General features: G+C 40.5%; 1 protein-coding gene across 8 annotated transcripts in view; it reads right to left on the bottom strand.

The window, feature by feature from the left end:
- gapvd1 (GTPase activating protein and VPS9 domains 1) overlaps positions 1 to 18,209 on the bottom strand; it is a 148,622-nt gene that overhangs the window by 115,643 nt on the left and 14,770 nt on the right. For 7 of the 8 annotated variants that reach the window (XM_072565762.1, XM_072565765.1, XM_072565767.1 and 4 more), the window contains exon 2: positions 9,742 to 9,836. The exons of the other annotated variant lie outside the window; for it this stretch is intronic. The gene's annotated coding sequence lies outside the window, so the exon portion shown is untranslated. The remainder of the gene's footprint in view (positions 1 to 9,741; positions 9,837 to 18,209) is intronic. 8 annotated transcript variants of the gene reach the window in all.

Below are 18,209 nucleotides of genomic sequence, written 5' to 3'. Positions count from 1 at the left end.
ACCTTGACTCAACTTTGCATGCTTGTGAAGAGGGTCAAAGGGGTCACCTAGCTTGTCCAAGTTTCAACAAACTTAAGCTGTTTGCAGAAGTTGGTTTGTACAAATTGTATCACATGTGAGAAACCTCGGGAAAAGAACTTAACATTTCTACAGAACAAACTTTTAAAATGTATGCGAGCTGTAATATGATTAGAGTACAAACATTTGGAGCGGTTTCTAAAGCGTGATTTTTCTATAATGCAGGGTTGCACAAGACGACAACCATGTTGTAGAAGAACTAACTGTACTCAGTTTAAGATTTTTCCTGTAAATGAGCAAATTATTGTAATTAAAACCAAAAATTTCATTTTCACTTCTAACTTCCCTCATCCTCCACAAATACTTCAGCTTGGATTATGTATTTCTGATCAGTCTAGTCATTTTGATTGCTTTATGGTCACATTGTCAGTGGTGCTCAAAACTATTTGAAGTTCTCTTATGCAAGAGAACTCTCAGATTATAGATCACTCATTACAGATTGATCATTTACTGAAACTCCCAACACCGTAAAACTTAATCACTAGGCCTGTCATTTACTATTTTTTATCCAGCAAATGGGCATTTTCAGATCTTACTAACCATGTATCAATGCCATAGAACATACTAACACAATTTTAATCAGACTACCAATAAGTCCCAAATATATAAAGCAGAAATTTATTTTGCTGCAAAATTCAAACATTTCAGGATAAGTGAGCATAACAGCAATGGAAAATCTTGTTAGATCATTCGTGAATAAAGTACTTAAACAAGATGCTCTGCTCTTGGAGTCACTCTACTGGCATATCCAAAATCCATTATTCATTTCAAATGGGACTAAAAATTATTCCTGAGTATGACAACAATTCTCATTGACAAGCACAAAAGTATGGATCAGATTTATGAACAGAATTTGTATTGGCTAGTCAAGCCATTATCTTGAAATTTATTTCTAATATGTGAAACAGATTAATTGTAAAAGAAAAATGTACAATACTTGCCTACTTTCATTTTTTGTCACATCAAGGTTGGGAATCCATTCTGAATAATACCACAATTTAAAAATAAATGTTTCAAATCTAGTTTAAAATATCAATTAGAAAATTCACACTTGCAGTTCAAAAGTTGTCAATTAAAACTGTCGCTTTCAACATCACTAATGTCCAAAACCTGCCACATCTGAGAAAATATTTCTGAAAATTGAATATTTCAGGCTTCTTTAGAATTATTTTTAAAAGCACAGATAACGATCAGTTCCTAGTTAAACGCTTTGAAGAAAGTTAATTACCACAAAACCATACATTATCTGGAAACTAAACAAACTTCATACAACCTACTATGAATGTGTTTTTTAATTAGTTTAAAACAAAAAACTTTCCAAAAACGTGGCATTAGTGAAAACAAACCAATATGGCACTTTACAGAACAGTGAGACTAACTTCTGCATCCTTCATCTTGGTAAACCTACATAGTTCTACTTCTCCAATTAGCTGTCCAAATTGACTTTCCAAAGGTTTGGCTCTATTCAGAGTTTTAAGTGTGCATCGAAGAGTCACATTTTCCCAGCACAATTTATGCATATTACCGTGTACCAAGTTAGTTATTGCTGAGCACGTATATCTTGTCTAAATTTAGAATATCAACAGAAGCAATGCCATAAACATAGATGACCCGAGAAGAAAAAGCAAATTATTTCTCCATTAAATGCATTAGTGCTAATTTAGATGTCATTTGTATTATAAACAAAATTATGACTGCCATGGTTGTACATCTGTTTGCTAAGCTTGGAAGTTAGTCTGCAGACCTTTCGCCCCCTGTGTAGGTGACATCTTGCGTGCTTTGGAGCCTCCTGTGAAGCGCTGTGGTACTGTCTTTTCTGGAATTTATTTGGTCCTGTTCCTGCTGCTTCCAGTTGGCGGTCCTGGTTGTTCGTTGTCGTGGCCGGTATATTGGGTCTAGGTCTGCATGTTTGTTGAAGTCAGTGGAGGAGTGCCACGTTTCTAGAAATTCTCTGGCTGGCCTCTGTTTCGCCTGCTCTGTTATTTGCGTTGTCTCAGTCGAATCTGTGATCCTTGGCTACTACGTGTCTACTGACATTTAGTGACTAGTTGGCGTTTGTGGATGTGGATTGTTTGTTGTCTACCCGTTTGTCCCATATAGTGTTTTGTGCAGTCTTTGCATGGAATCTTGTAAATTATGTTCATCTTGCACATGATGGGTCTCGGGTCTTTTGCTCTGGCGAGTTGATGTCAGAGAGTGTGGCTGTCGGTTTATGGGCTGTCATGAATCTGAGTAGTCAGAGAAGTCTAGCTGTTCGTTTGGAGACATTTTTAATATAAGGTAGCGTGGCTAGTGGGTTCGGTCGTGCCATGTTCTTGTCACATTGTAATCATGCCTAGCAGACAAACAATGTTTCAGCAATCTAAAACTGAAAGCACCAATTGGAGTCTGAAGTTATAATTATTACATCAATTACCATTGGGCCTCCTTCCAAAGGAATTCCTGGTGAAAATATTCATTAACTCAAAATATTAAGTCGTTTTTGTTCTCCAACACTTCCCACAGATGCTGTCAGAGTATTTGTAGTATTTCAGTGACAGATTCTGCATGGACAGTGCGAAAGCAAACGATATGACTTGTTCATTTGACATTTTCAATCATGGTTTGGATAGGAGGACAAAATAATGAAATGTTTTATCCTACCCATTGGACTGCACAAAGAACAACAAATCTGCAGCAATGACAAAATATCAGAATTGACTAGGGAGGTGGAATTAATCACTTATTACACTACTAGGAACGAAATTCAAGCAAACGCCAAGAATTGCTGCCTCATAAGAATAAAGCATGTGCCAAGGAATCCCACAACTTTGACTTACCTTTGTATTACACAGTTGGCCAGACATTTATGGTCATGTGCTCCCTAGTTTTAAAAGACAGACACAGAATTAGGCTGTTCAGCCCACTGAGGCCGCTCTGCCATTTGATCCTACACTCCTACCTTTTCCCCATAACTGTTAATCCCCTTACCAATCAAGAACCTCTGTCTTCAATATATTTGGCCTCCACAGCTCTCTTTGACAAGATGTTCACCAGCATATCCTTCCTGAGATGTAGAGTCCGAAACTGCTCACACATTCCAAAAGGTGACTAGCTATGGCTTGACCAGAACCTTAGACCATCCTATTAGTATAGGACTGCTCTCACATTCTAGTCCTCTTGAAATGAATGCTAACATTGCATTTGCCTTCCTAAAAGCTAAATGAACCTGCATGTTAGTCTGAAGGTAATCCTGAAATAGGATTCCCAAGTCCCTGCGTGCTTTGTATTTCCAAAGCTTTTCCCCATTTAGAAAAATAGCGTTAGCCTCTACTCTTCCTACCAAAGTCCATAACCTCATGTTCTCACTTCAATGCCCACTCTCCTAATCTGTTCAAGTCTTTCTGCACCCTGCCCACTTCCTCAACACTACTTATCCCTTCATCTATCTTTGTGTCATCTGCAAACTTCACAACATTGCTCTTCGTTTGTTCATCCAGATTGTTAACGTATAGGGTGAACTCCACAGGACTACACAGCTGCCATCCTGATAAAGGCCCCCTTTGTCCCCTACATTCTGCCTTCTGCCATTCAGCCAATTCCCTCTGTCAGTTCCCTTCCCCTAACACCATGAACTCTCATTTAGCAGCCTCCTGTACAGCACCTTGTCATAAGTCTTCTGAAATTCCAAGTTGATCATGTCCATTGGTCCTCTTTTCTGTAACTTGTTTAACTTCTCCAAAAGAATTCTAACCAATTTGCCAACCCTTGATGAAGCAGTGTTGGCTCAGCCTTATTTTATCATGCATTTCCAAATACTCCAGAATCTCAACTTTAATAACAGATTCTAAAAATCTTAAAACACCAGAGGTCAAGCAAACCTATAATTTCCTTTCTTCTACCTCCCTGCCTTCTTAAATACAGATGTTACATGAGCTGTTTCCCAGTACTCTGGACACTTCCCAGCTCCAATAAAATCTGAAAGATCACCAACGACTCCACAACCTCCTCAGCTTCTGCCTTCAGAATCCCGTCATGTAACTGATCCTGTCTGGGTGATTTATCCACCTTCAAACCCTTCAGCTTCCTCAGCACCTTCTCCTTCGTGATGACCACTACACTCACCTTTGCCCTCAACCCTCTTGAAGGTCTGGCACATTGCATCAGTTTTCAGTGGAAGACACCAAAGTACTTATTCCGGTCCTCCAGTGTTTCTTCATTCCCTATTACTACTTCTCCAGCCTCATTTTCCAGAGGTTCAAGGTCTACTCTTGCTTACCTTTCGTATATCAAAACAAATGACACTGGCAATCTTCTTTTATAACACTAGTTCGCTTACAAGCATTTTCATCTTGTCCCTCTCATTGCTTTTTCAGTTATCCTCTGCTGGTTTCTAAAAGGTTTCCCAATCCTCTGGTTTCCTATTAATCTTCATCACACTATAAACTTTTTCCTCTTACTTTTTTGTTCTTCTGGACTTCCCTTGTCAGCTATGGTTGCCTCATCCTCCCCTTAGCATGTTTCTTCTTCCTTGTGAAGAATTTCTGCTGTGCCTCCAGAATTACCAGAAACTCCTGCCATAGCTACTCCATAGTCTTCTCTGCTAGGCTGCTTTGCTAGACTGGCCAACTTCTCGTATCCTTGTGAATATTCTGAATATGTAATTTCATGTACAAACATTCATGCTCAGCTGCAAACCCAAAATTCAGGAACAAATTTTCCAAGTTAAAGAGTATCATTTACATTTCATGTCTGCTAATTTCACTTCCAGTTGAATGATCGTTTGTTGTCCAAGATACTCAGTTTGTCACAACCTTATTTTCCCAAGTGGAGAGAGAAATACAATGCAAAGGAATCTTAAAAATTATTTGTAAATAATTTTTCTGTACTCTCAGAAATGTATTCTTCAATCCAGGAATACAATAATAAATAACATCCATAAATTCACTCACAGCTTATAAGAATTAAGGGCTTGCTTTTGACAGTCGCCTTTTTATTAAATAGGATCATCGCTGACGTATTGACAAGAATTAGAACAACAACTTAAGACCTCAAATCCAGAGATGTACAAAAGATTATATAAATGAAAGGGAAGTAGAATTAGATTTTGACCAGAAATACCCAGATTTAATAGCATCTATGGAGAAAGCGTTAACATTTCAAGTCAAAAGTCCTAGAAGAGGTACGTGCAATTTGAATTACTTAGCATTTCTCTCTTTATAGATGCTACCAAGCTGCTGAGCTTTCCTAGTGCTTTGTCTTTATTTCTGATTTCCAACATTCATAATACTGAGCTGGTGTTTTGCTTTTCGATGGATTTTATCAGTAGCATGCCATCAGCAATAAAAGTGAAGGAGTGGAGTCTTTTGTCGCTTCCTCATTTGTATTTTTAGCTAACACTAAATTTACTGCACTGAAAAAACAATTATATAGAATATAAACTAAAATTAGAATCAGTAGATGCAGAGCAATTGCTCTATTTCTCATCTCGTTCTACAAATGCAAATCAAAACCAGGTTAAAGGCTATTCAAAATAAACAGACAACAAAATATGCTCACTCATGGAAGAAATCCAGCAGGTGCAAAAAATTGGCTTTCAATATTAGCAACTAATCATTTAGCACCGAAAAGTTGCATTCAGCACAACGTCTCTTAAAATGGATTTTACAAGAACAGGCCAACAGGATTGATGGGGAGGAAAAAAATCACAACAATTTCAATGAAAATTTAGTATGCTCAAGTGTTAATGTAGCAGCATTAGGTTCAGAGACAATTACACAGAAAAGACAGAATGTTGCTTTTAAAAATGAGTGCTCTTGGAATGCACTCATTCATTAAGTTAAACTGCCATTTTAGCTGAGGTGGGCTGCAGTGGTGGTGGTAGTAGTGGTCACAACAGAGGAAGCTGCCCCTAAACAATTGAGAGAATAGATGGTGCCAATTAGAAGAGTTCTGCCAGAACATAAAATGCTGCAACAATGGCATTTGAGTAATCGTTATCGCTGAAGCAGAATTTTGCTTCTAAATCAGGATTTAGAACTCGTCTAGAAGTCCCCAATTAGATGTCCTGCTGATACACAGTCATTTTTGACTTAACGACACGTTTCCCTCCAGTCTTGCGGGGAATGGAAATATGTTTCACTGCATCATACAGTCCCATGACAGACTAAGGATTGTGTTTTCCTGGACAAGAGTAGTTGAAAACTTCACTCTGCATGCAGCACTTAAAATAATCCATTAAATCATATAACACCTGGACTTCGGAAGAGAGAGTGCAACAGGCATACCACGAGAAGCTCCAGCCATACCTAAATGAGGCGTCAATCTGGTGAAATCATAATATCAGACATCAACACATGACAATGGAACAACACGCAACAGAAAACCAGGCAATCCCAAGACAAACTGATCCCATATACTGACAGCACTGACATTTAAGATTAGATTAGATTAGATTAGATTCCCTACAGTGTGGAAACAGGCCCTGCAGCACAACAAGTGCACACCGACTCTCCGAAGAGGTAACCCAGCCAGTCCCACTTCCCTCTGGCTAATGCACCTATCACTGTGGGCAATTTAGCATGGCCAATTCACCTGACTTGCACATCTTTGGACTGTGGGAGAAACCGGAGCACCCAGAGGAAACCCACGCAGACACGGGGAGAATGTGCAAACTCCACACAGACAGTCGCCCAAGGCTGGAATCAAACCGGAGAACCTGGTGCTGTGAGGCAGCAGGGCTAACCACTGAGCCACCGTGCTGCCCACGAAATTTGTCCAAACAATTGCTATTCAAAAAAACTAAGACAAAGCAAACCTGACAAATTACCAGCCTTTTAGTTTCCTCTTGATCAAAGCGATGGTCAGTGCTGTCAAATTCTAATTACTCAGGAATAACCTCCTCACTTACATTTAGCTTGCATTTCGTCGGGGCTCTTCAGCTCACAACTTCGTTACAGCCTTCATCCAAAAACAGACAACAGCAAACCAAGGGCTCTTGTGACACAGGGGTAGAGCCCTTACCAATGGGCCAGGAAGCCCAGATTAAAATCCCACCTGCTCCAATAACAATTCTGAACAGGTGGATTGGGAAACATCTACTTAAGTGAGCATATTCTTTAAAGGTGCTTGTGGCACAGTAATGCTGCCCCTATCTGAGAGTTAAAATACCTGCGTTCAAGTTCCATCTGTCCCAGAATGTGTCAAAATATACTTGAACAGGTTGATTAATAATATCTAGTCAAGAGATGAATTCCAGAATAAGGAGAAGCCTTGACAGAGTAGAACATAAAGGAGCCAGAATTAAACCAGACTCAATGGGAATCAGGGAAAACTTTGGTTGGAAATATACCGAGCACCAAATATGATGCTTTAAGTTAGCAATCCCAGTCCCAGAGGAGTAGGTGGTCTTCACAGTGGTGTCGGAGGTTCAACTTCGGTTGCTCCATCTTCTAACTTTATGACTGAAGTGCGGATACTCAATGATTTCACAGAGTTCAGCACCAATACAAATATCTTCATCCTTTCAAGCAGTCCACATTCACATGCAACGAGATCTGGACAACACCCAGACTTGGGCTGTTAAGTAACATTCACGACACTAGTGCTAAGCAACAATCACCTCAAAACAAAAACTATCCATCTTCCATGGCATAGTGGAATTACCATTGCCAATTCCCTACTATGAAAATCCTGAGCATTACCATTTATAAAAAATGCAACTGCAGCAGACCAGATGTTGGCCACAGAAATATGTCAGAGACTGGGAATCCTGCAAAAGGTAACTCATCCTCGCTGAACAAAACTGTCCACTATTTACAATGCACAAGTCCAGAGTGTGATGAAATACTCTCTACATGCCTGGATGACAGCAGCACAAAGCCTATTTGAATGCCACTCCATCTGTCATCTTCAGTACTCACTCCCTCCATCACAGATGCAAGTAACAGCAATGTGGACCATCTAAACCATGCATTGCAGCAATTTATCCAGGCTCTTTCAACAGCATGTTCCAAACTACGCAATCTACCAGGGAAGGCAGCATACTTAATGGGAACACTATCCCTTCAACATCCACTTTAAATTGCATATCATTCTGGCTTAGAACTGCTTTGCCATTCCCTCACTGTTGCAGAATTAAAATTCTAGTACTACCTTCCTAATAGCATCCTATATGTTCCTCATCCTACCACCCCCTCAAAAAAGATTTACTAAGTTATCCAATAACTTACCCCTTCTTAAAGGGCTCAACATTGTTCACAGAATATTCAACATGCCCATGAACACATCAATGAATAGCAAAAGTTCCATGATTTAAAAAAAAACAAACAGCAATAAAGCTTTCAGGTTGATATGAAACTCATAAGCAGAACAGAATGCTGACAATTTCCTTGTTTTCTTGTGCATTAGCAGAATGTTCTATAGAAAGTTAGCATAACCAGGAGTACAATGACACATCAGGAAGTGGGATCACGACTAGATGAACCACAAGGCCTAATAACAAAAGACCTGCAAATCAATTCAGCTGTGTACATCAATTTCAGTGAAACCCATCCAGACTTTCTGCAGCTGAATGAAATTATGAATGTGGAAGTTGTAACCTGGCAAGGAATTCTACTTATAGTTTAGTCATCAGAAAGCAAAACTCCATAAGTAATCATGTAGTATTCACATTTTATCTATGTGAGAGAAAGATAGAGGGTAAGCGGATATAAAAACCAAGTAAACAGACACAAATTACAGCGTTGCACAATTGAACATAGATTCTTTGCTCTGTTTTTACATTCCTGTAGAACCTTCCAAAACATTGACAGTCATTATTACAATCGGACTTTTCACCTGCATCCACAATAAAGAACTTTTGAATCAATGGCTGTGATCAGGAATAGGAATGGCTAATGTTTGTCTCTGGGAAGAGAGGGTATTGTGGGAACTCAAATAGCCATCGGTTGTCATCAGTTTATAAAGCACAGACTTCTATTTCCACAATCCAAATTCTTTCACTAATCTGCATGATGCAACAGAGCAGAGAAGTACAAGTTTGACATCACCTCTATCGAATTTCCAACCAGAGTGGAGATGGAAGTGCTTCCCACCAATGAGCAAAGAACCACATCATATGATCTCTAATATCCAGTAGAGAGAATCTGGCTGCAAAGAATAGGTGATCAATGTTAAGGCCACAGGAGAAGACAACAGGGAAGTATGTCCCCAGCCCTAAAGACAAAGTAGATTAGAAACATCCAGCTTTTAACAGTGACATTATAAGTACAGAGGAACCTAGATTACCCAAAGAACAAGGGCAGGGAGTATTTTGTTCAGTTAATCAAAATCCTGACAATCAAATGCCAGTTAACACAGTTTACCCAAGCACTAGGACCTTGAGATCTTGCCAGATAAACAAATGCCAGATAATCAAGGTTCCTCTGCATATAGCACCCCAGGCTTAGAAATAAAATAAATAGTAGTCATTCCCAAAAGGCCTGTACAATCAGAACCCAAGCGAGGATAAAATCCAGTTGCAATGATACATATACCACATCTTCTAATCTCTTATCATGATCACAAATATTATTTATCACCCAAATTATATCCAAAACAAACTTGTGCTTTCAAGAGAGGACCAAGAAATAAAGACTACTCTCTTAGCTGACATAAATACAAAATATATTTTTAAAAACTCACCTATCAGCAACCTTCCACAGTAGGCTTTTTGCAGAGGTTGATAACCAGCAAATCTAACTCAATTTCTGAATACTGGGTTTTTTGTTCAATTTGACCTGCAATCAAATGTAGAAAAGAAAATCTTTTGAGCAAAGTAGGTTGTTTCTTCTGTCTGGGGACACAACTAATTCTGCATGATCAAGCATACCAAAGTAACGTCTGACTAATTTGCTAAGAGAGGGAGCAATTACAAAATATAAACAAACATTACAAAACAATTAAAGCATTAGTAAGGAAGTCAATCTACCTTTTACCCATTTGCTTCAAGCATTGTTCAAAATGAAATGTTACAAATCAGACAGTTCCTATTTCAATTCTGCCACAACTAATCCTGTAAGCATTTGAAACTGAATATAACTTCTATGCATCAAAGCCATTTGGTTTTACCATATACTGCATTCTGAAAGATTTTGTAACCATCTCAATTAGTTCTGTAACTTAAAAAGCAAGTAGAGAATTTTAGTAGCAGTATATTATGTTCATAGAACATAGAACATAGAAGAATACAGCGCAGTACAGGCCCTTCGGCCCTCGATGTTGCGCCGATCAAAGCCCACCTAACCTACACTAACCCACTATCCTCCATATACCTATCCAATGCCCGCTTAAATACCCATAAAGAGGGAGAGTCCACTACTGCTACTGGCAGGGCATTCCATGAACTTACGACTCGCTGAGTGAAGAACCTACCCCTAACATCAGTCCTATATCTACCCCCCCCTTAATTTAAAGCTATGCCCCCTTGTAATAGCTGAGTCCATACGTGGAAAAAGGTTCTCACTGTCAACCCTATCTAACCCCCTAATCATCTTGTACACCTCTATCAAGTCACCCCTAAACCTTCTTTTCTCCAAAGAAAACAACCCCAAGTGCCTCAGCCTTTCCTCATAGGATCTTCCTACCATACCAGGCAACATCCTGGTAAACTTCCTCTGCACCAGTTCCAGTGCCTCCACATCCTTCCTATAGTATGGCAACCAAAACTGCACACAATATTCCAGATGCGGCCGCACCAGAGTCTTATACAACTGCAGCATGACCTCAGGACTCCGGAACTCAATTCCTCTACCAATAAAAGCCAGTACGCCATATGCCTTCTTCACTGCACTATTTACCTGGGTGGCAACTTTCAGAGATCTGTGTACATGGACACCAAGATCCCTCTGCTCTTCCACACTACCAAGTAGTCTACCATTAGCCCAGTAATCCATCTTTTTATTACTCTTACCAAAGTGAATCACTTAGCTACATTGAACTCCAAAAGCCTTCCTCACTATCCTGTCTACCAGGACTCTACTTTCAAAGAACTATGAACCTGCACTCCAAGCTCTCTGTTCAGCAATACTCTGCAGGACCTGACCATTAAGTGTACAAGTTCTGCCCTGATTTGCCTTTCCAAAATGCAGAACCTTACAGTTATCTAAATTAAACTCCATCTGCCACTCCTCGGCCCACTGACCCATCCCAAGATCCCACAGAACTCTGAGGTAAACTTCTTTGCTGTCTGCTACACCATCTGTTTTGGTGTAATCTGCAAATTTACTAATCATATCTCCTATGGTCACATCCAAATCACTTATATAAATGACAAAAAGTAATGGAGCCATCATCGATCCTTGTGGCACAACGCTGGCCATAGGCCTCCTGTCTGGAAGGCAATCCTCCATCATCGCCCTCTGTCTCCTATCTTCGAGCCAGTTGTTCAGATTAACACTGCCAACATTTGCACCACAACAAATTGACTATTTCTGTTTATAGTAAATAATGAACAGTTTGTAAAAAGGTTAATTGTCAATCAACAGCTTATTGCAAACTCACCAATAACCTGACTAGGATGTTATATTGAAATCCATCCCCGAAGAAAAAGGGACAAATGAAACATGGAATAAATACACTATTTAGTCTAAGACATTTTGAACTGTGGTCAGAGAGAGTTGTAGATTCCATTCCAGAGACTTGGTAAAATACTCTGGAATGGTGCTTAAGTGCAGCACTAAGTCTGTACTGCCAGAAGTGCTAAACAGTGGCCTCATGTCTTCTCAGTAGAAGTCTTTGATTTGCCATCAAAACTGTCATTACTGAGTTATATAAAGAAACAAAGTAGCCATTTTGCATAAAACCTACTCCCGTAAAATAGTTATCAATTAACAATAAATTATGTTTAAAAGATATTGATTGCAGTACTCTTGCATTACAGCATTAAAGTCTTGACCTCTATTAGATAATAATTGTGCCCTGACAGAATAGCGTTTTCTGTTCTTGAAGTACCCATTGTTATGCTACATGATTAGGATTTGCTGGAAAAAAGGCAAGCAACATTCATGCTACATTAATGCCAGGCAATGACTGTCTCCAATAAAAGACAATCTACCCATAACCCTTTCACAGTTATTGTTTCCATCACTGAAGCCCCCACAAGAAACATTCCATTGAGTAGAAACTCAAATATATGTGCCATATAAAATCAGTGGTTTGGAAAGCCTTCAGAAATTAGATGAGAGTCCAGAGAAAGTATATTCCTGTTAGGGTGAAAGGAAAGGCTAGTAGGTATAGGGAATGCTGGATGACTAAAGAAATTGAGGGTTTGGTTCAGAAAAAGGAGGAAGCGTATGTCAGGTATAGGCAGGATAGATCAAGTGAATCCTTATAGAGTATAAAGGAAGTAGGAGTATACTTAAGAGGGAAATCAGGAGAGCAAAACAGGGACATGGGATAGCTTTGGCAAATAGAGTTAAGGAGAATCCAAAGGGTTTTTACAAATACATTATGGACAAAAGGATAACAAGGGAGAGAAAAGGGCTCCCAAAGATCAGCAAGGGGGCTATTGTGTAGAGCCACAGGAGATGGTAGAGATACTAAACGAGTATTTCGCATCAGTATTTTCTGTGGAAAACGACATGGAAGATACAGAATGTAGGGAAATAGATGGTGACACCTTGCAAAATGTCCATATTACAGAGGAGGGGCTGGATGTCTTGAGATGCATAAAAGTGATAACTCCCCAGGACCTGATCAGGTGTACTCTAGAACACTGTGGGAGGCTAAGGAAGTGATTGCTGTGCCTCTTACTGACATATTTGTATCATTGATAGTCACAGGTGAGGTAGCCAGAAGACTGGAGGTTGGCTAACATGGTGCCACTATTTAGGAAAGGTTCTAAGAACAAGCCAGGGAACTACAGACCAGTGAGCTTGACGTCGGTGGTGGGCAAGTTGTTGGAGGGAATCCTGAGGGACAGGATATACATGTATTTGGAAAGGCAAGGATTGATTAGGGATAGTCAACATGGCCTTTTGAGTGAGAAATCATGTCTCACAAACTTGATTGAGTTTTGTGAAGAAGTAACAAAGAAGATTGATGAGGGCAGAGTGGTAGATGTGATCTATGTGGATTTCAGGAAGGCATTTGACAAAGTTCCCCATGGGAGACTAGTTAGCAAGGTTAGATCTCATGGAATACAGGGAGAACTAGCCATTTGAATACAGAACTGGCTCAAACGTAGAAGACACAGAGGGTAGTGGTAGAGGGTTGCTTTTCAAACTGGAGGCCTGTGACCAGTGGAGCACCACAAGGATCAGTGCTGGGTCCACCACTTTTCATCATTTGTATAAATGATTTGGATGTGAGCATAAGAGGTTTAGTTCATAAGTTTGTAGGTGACACCAAAGTTGGAGGTATAGTGGACAGCAAGGAAGGTTACCTCAGATTACAACAGGATCTTGACCAGATAAGCCAATGGGCTGAGAAGTGGCAGATGGAATTTAATTTAGATAAATCAGAGGTGCTGCACTTGTGGAAAGCAGATCTTAGTAGGACTTATACACTTAATGTTAAGGTCCTTAGGAGTGTTGCTAAACAGAGAGACTTTGGAGTGCAGGTTCACAGTTCCTTGAAAATGGAGTCGCAGGTAGATACGATAATGAAGGTGGTGTTTGGTATGCTTTCCTTTATAGGTCAGATTATTGAGTACAGGAGTTGGGAGGTCATGTTGCGGCTGTACAGGACATCGGTTAGGCCACTCTTGGAATATTGCGTGCAATTCTGGACTCCTTCCTATCAGAAGGATGTTGTGAAACTTGAAAGGGTTCAAGAAAAGATTTACAAGAATGTTGCCAGGGTCGGAGGATTTGAGCTACAGGGAGAGGTTGAATAGGCTGGGGCTGTTTTCCCTGGAGCATCAGAGGCTGAGAGGTGACCTTATAAAGGTTTATAAAATCATGAGGGACATGGATAGGATAAATAGACAAACTCTTTTTCCTAGGGTGGGGGTGGTAGAGGGCATAATTTAGGGTGAGGGGGGAAAGATATAAAAGAGACCTAAGGGGCAACTTTTTCACGCAGAGGGTGGTATGTGTATGGAATGAGCTGCCAGAGGAAGTGGTGGAGGTTAGTATAATTGCAACATTTAAAAGGCATTTGAATAGTTATATGAATAGGAAGGGTTTGGAGGAATATGGACCGGGTGCTGGCAGGTGGGACTAGGTTGGGTTGGGATATCTGGTCGGCATGGACAAGTTGGACCGAAGGGTCTTTTTTCCTGCTGTGCATCTCTCTAACTGTATAACAGCAGTTCAGAGGAGAGGAATCCAGCAGCAATTAACTCAGCTTTCCAAAGCCTGATCATCATCTATAAAGGCACAAGTTGGGCCTGGATGAGTACACCTCCAAAAACACTCAAGCAACTGGAAACCATCCAGGACAAAACCACCTGGTTGACTGTACATCTACAAAAATGCACTCTTTCCAACAATCACTAACTGTAGTGAGTGCCATCTACAAAACGCACAGAGCTCTCCACCAAGGCTCCTTAGACAGCACCTGTTAAACTCAGGACTACCAACTAGAAGCTCAACAATACTGGATACAGGAGAACACCCTCTGTCATCCCATTCCCCCCTCAGTGGAAGCAAAACGTTCAGAGACACAGTATTGTTTTACCTCCTCCATCTTTATTCCGGGCCCTGGAGGGAAATAGAATTATCGCCCATGTGCACAGAGACTGGAGTGAGTTCATGTTCTTTTCTCTCGAACAGCAGCTTCTTACTGAATTATATAGTCACTTTACATGGAGGAGCATCCAGATAAGGCAACATACCTATTAGTTGGATGACCAATACTATTGATACTCATGATTGCAAAGATTAGGCCTTCTGATGTTATACAAGGCATGTTCTTAACCTTAACTGGCTTCACAAAATGAATACTTTTCACCTTGTTAAACTGAAGTTACATAAAGAATGCTTCCAATATTGTTAAGTGTCTCGACATAATGAATGCTTTTCCACCTTGTTAATCCATTACCCTTGCCGCCAGCACTCCATTGTTAACTGCAAATTCTTATCTGATCAGAGTCATGCTCAACTGAACCTCTTGTTTCACAAAACTCAAAACTTAACTCTTTTCCTACTTGGTCATACCCTGTACACTTTCTCACCTCCAAGCAACTCAACACATTCACTGGAAATACATTGCTGTTCCTTCAGTGCCACAGGGTCAAACTCCTGGGAACTCCTTCCCTAAGAGTATTGTGTCGACCTACAGCACATAGGGTGTAGGAATTCAAGAAAGCAACTTCGCACCCACCTCCTCAAGGGCAACTAAGGACAGGCAATCATTGCTGGCCACGCAAGGGACTCCTACATTCTAGGAATGAATTTTAAAACTCCTGTCAGCATACATAAACATGTGAAATACAACAAAATCAGAAATTGTTTGAAAACCTTAGCAGGTCTGGCAGCATCTGTGGAGAAAAATCAGAGTTTAAGTTTTGGGTCCCGTGACCCTCCTGCAGAACATTAAATGCCAGGCAGTGATTGCCTCCAAAAATGGTTAAATGTTAACTCTGATTTCTCTCCACAGATGCTGCCAGACCTGAGGTTTTCCAGCAATTTCTGCTTTAGTTTCCACTTCCAGCATCTGCAATTCTTTTGGTTTATGTAAAATAAAATTTTATGCTTATATTTAAGACCAGTTTTTCATTGCCAAATCAAAAACACATGTATACAAAAGCTGGAGGAAAAGAAAAAGAGAGCAACTGAACATGTATATTTTGTTTTCTTAATCATGACAAAATATATTATTACATTGAAATTAAGAATGCTTCTAAAAATATCCTGACTCAATTTTCATTATTGTTGGACAAAATAGATAAAACCAAATCGCCAAAAAGATTTACTGTTATCCCTCTCTGATAGTAGGGGAATTTTCTTTGTCAGAGATATCCAACAGGTTAGCCACATGTGGATATTTGATAAGCTAATCTATCTGACTGCATTTAAATTTCTTTCATCTACTAACCACCACTAGCATAATCAGCCATGTTTTCCAATGATTAATTTTCATGCAAAGCCTGTTAAGGGAAATGCAAACCACAGTTGAGGGAGAGGGCAATAACTAATAATTAAATCAATAAATATAAAAAGTACCAGCTACGATCATTCGACAAGACAACCTCAGTTAGAACATGTGCAAGGCACAAGCAATTATATTTAAATCTTGTTGTGTACTTGGTGGCCAAATTGGGCAGGATGATAAATCTATTTGAATAGATATTTTCTCAGCAATTATGTGCCTACAGATGCCCAGTTCAGGTTCTGCCAGGACCATTCAGCTCAAGTTCACTATAGCTTCAGTCCAAGCTGGTTTGAAAGAGGGAGTGGCTGCCCTTTCCATACTTGGCTCATGGCCGTCTTGATTTCATCAACGAGTCAGAGCAAAATTGAAGTCAACGGAAATCAAGCAAATTCTGCTGGTTGGAGTCATGACTCAGATGGTTGGGGACTTTTGAAGTCAACTGGCTTATCCCAAGATGTCGTTGCAGTAGCTCCTCTGATTAGAAAATATCTAGCCTGTTTAAAGACGTGATTACACACCTCTGCAGTAGTTGGAACTGGAACCCAAGCTTTACTAGCCCAGAGGCAGGGGCACTATCATTGTAGCCTCATAGGGTAGTGTCTAAGAATGAACCATCTTCAGATGCTTTATCATCCTCTTTCCTTCATCATCAGGTTAGAAGTAAATAAGCATATCTGTCAATAATTGTGCAAGGGGGTGGCACGGTGGCTCAGTGGTTAGCACTGTTACCTTACAGCACCAGGTCCCAGGTTTGATTCCAGCCTTGGGCGACTGTGTGGAGTTTGCACATTCTCCCAGTGTCTGTGTGGGTTTCCTCCGGGTGCTCTGGTTTCATCCCACAGTCCAAAGATGTGCAGGTCAGGTGAACTGACCATGCTAAATCGCCCTTCATGTTAGGTGCATTAGTCAGAGAGAAATGGGTCTGGATGGGTTACTCTTTGGGAGGGTCGGTGTGGACTTGTTGGGCCGAAGGGCCTGTTTCCACACTGTAGGGAATCTAATCTAAAGGTTCAGCACAATTCATGATACCTCAGATATTGAAGCAGTCCATATGTTATGCAGCAAGACCTGGACAATATTCAGGCTTCTACTGGCGACTATTAAGTTACTTTCAATGTCAGACACTACCAGACAATGACCATCTCCAGCAACAGACAATCTTCAAAGTTTGGGAGAAGATGTGTAGCTTGGGTGCTCGTTGTGGTTCTGTTCGCCGAGCTGGGAATTTGTCTTGCAAATGTTTCGTCCCCTGTCTAGGTGACATCCTCAGTGCTTGGGAGCCTCCTGTGAAGCGCTTCTGTGATGTTTCCTCCGGCATTTATAGTGGTCTGCCTCTGCCGCTTCCGGTTGTCAATTCGAGCTGTCCGCTGTAGTGGCTGGTATATTGGGTCCAGGTCGATGCGTGTGTTGATGGCACCCATCCACAGATTCTATGAGACTCTATCAACAAACACATCGACCTGGACCCAATATACCGGCCATACAGCGGACAGCTCGAACTGACAACCGGAAGCGGCAGAGACAGGCCACTACAAATGCCGGAGGAAACAGCACAGAAGCGCTTCACAGGAGGCTCCCAAGCACTGAGGATGTCACCGAGACAGGGGACGAAACGTTTGCAAGACAAATTCCCAGCTCGGCGAACAGAACCACAACAACAGACAATCTAGCTACCTCTGAGAAAGCTTACAGGGTATGAGCAGGTAGGGAAAAAAAAAAGAAAGAGAGTACATTTTGACTTTTGTGAAACAAGAGATTCAACTGAGCTTGACTCAGATCAGATAAGAACTTGCAGTTAAAAATGGAGTGCTGGAGGCAAGGGTAATGGGTTAACAAGGTGGAAAAGCATTCATTATGTAGAGCCATTTGGCAATATTGGAAGCATTCAGTACGCGAGGTAAGCAACAAGGGGCAAAGTATCTATCGTATGAACCCAGTTAACAAGGTTAAGAACATTCATCACATAACAGTAAAGAGCTTGGTCTCCGCTATTGATATTTGTTGATTATAAACATCACCCAATTAACCCCACCACCCCGTGGCCTAACATTTCAACTCCCCCACCCACTCTGCTC

Source organism: Chiloscyllium punctatum, chromosome 49 (assembly GCF_047496795.1).
Source record: "Chiloscyllium punctatum isolate Juve2018m chromosome 49, sChiPun1.3, whole genome shotgun sequence".
In the NCBI taxonomy this organism is placed as follows: domain Eukaryota; kingdom Metazoa; phylum Chordata; class Chondrichthyes; order Orectolobiformes; family Hemiscylliidae; genus Chiloscyllium; species Chiloscyllium punctatum.
This window is presented reverse-complemented; position numbering and strand designations above follow the sequence as displayed.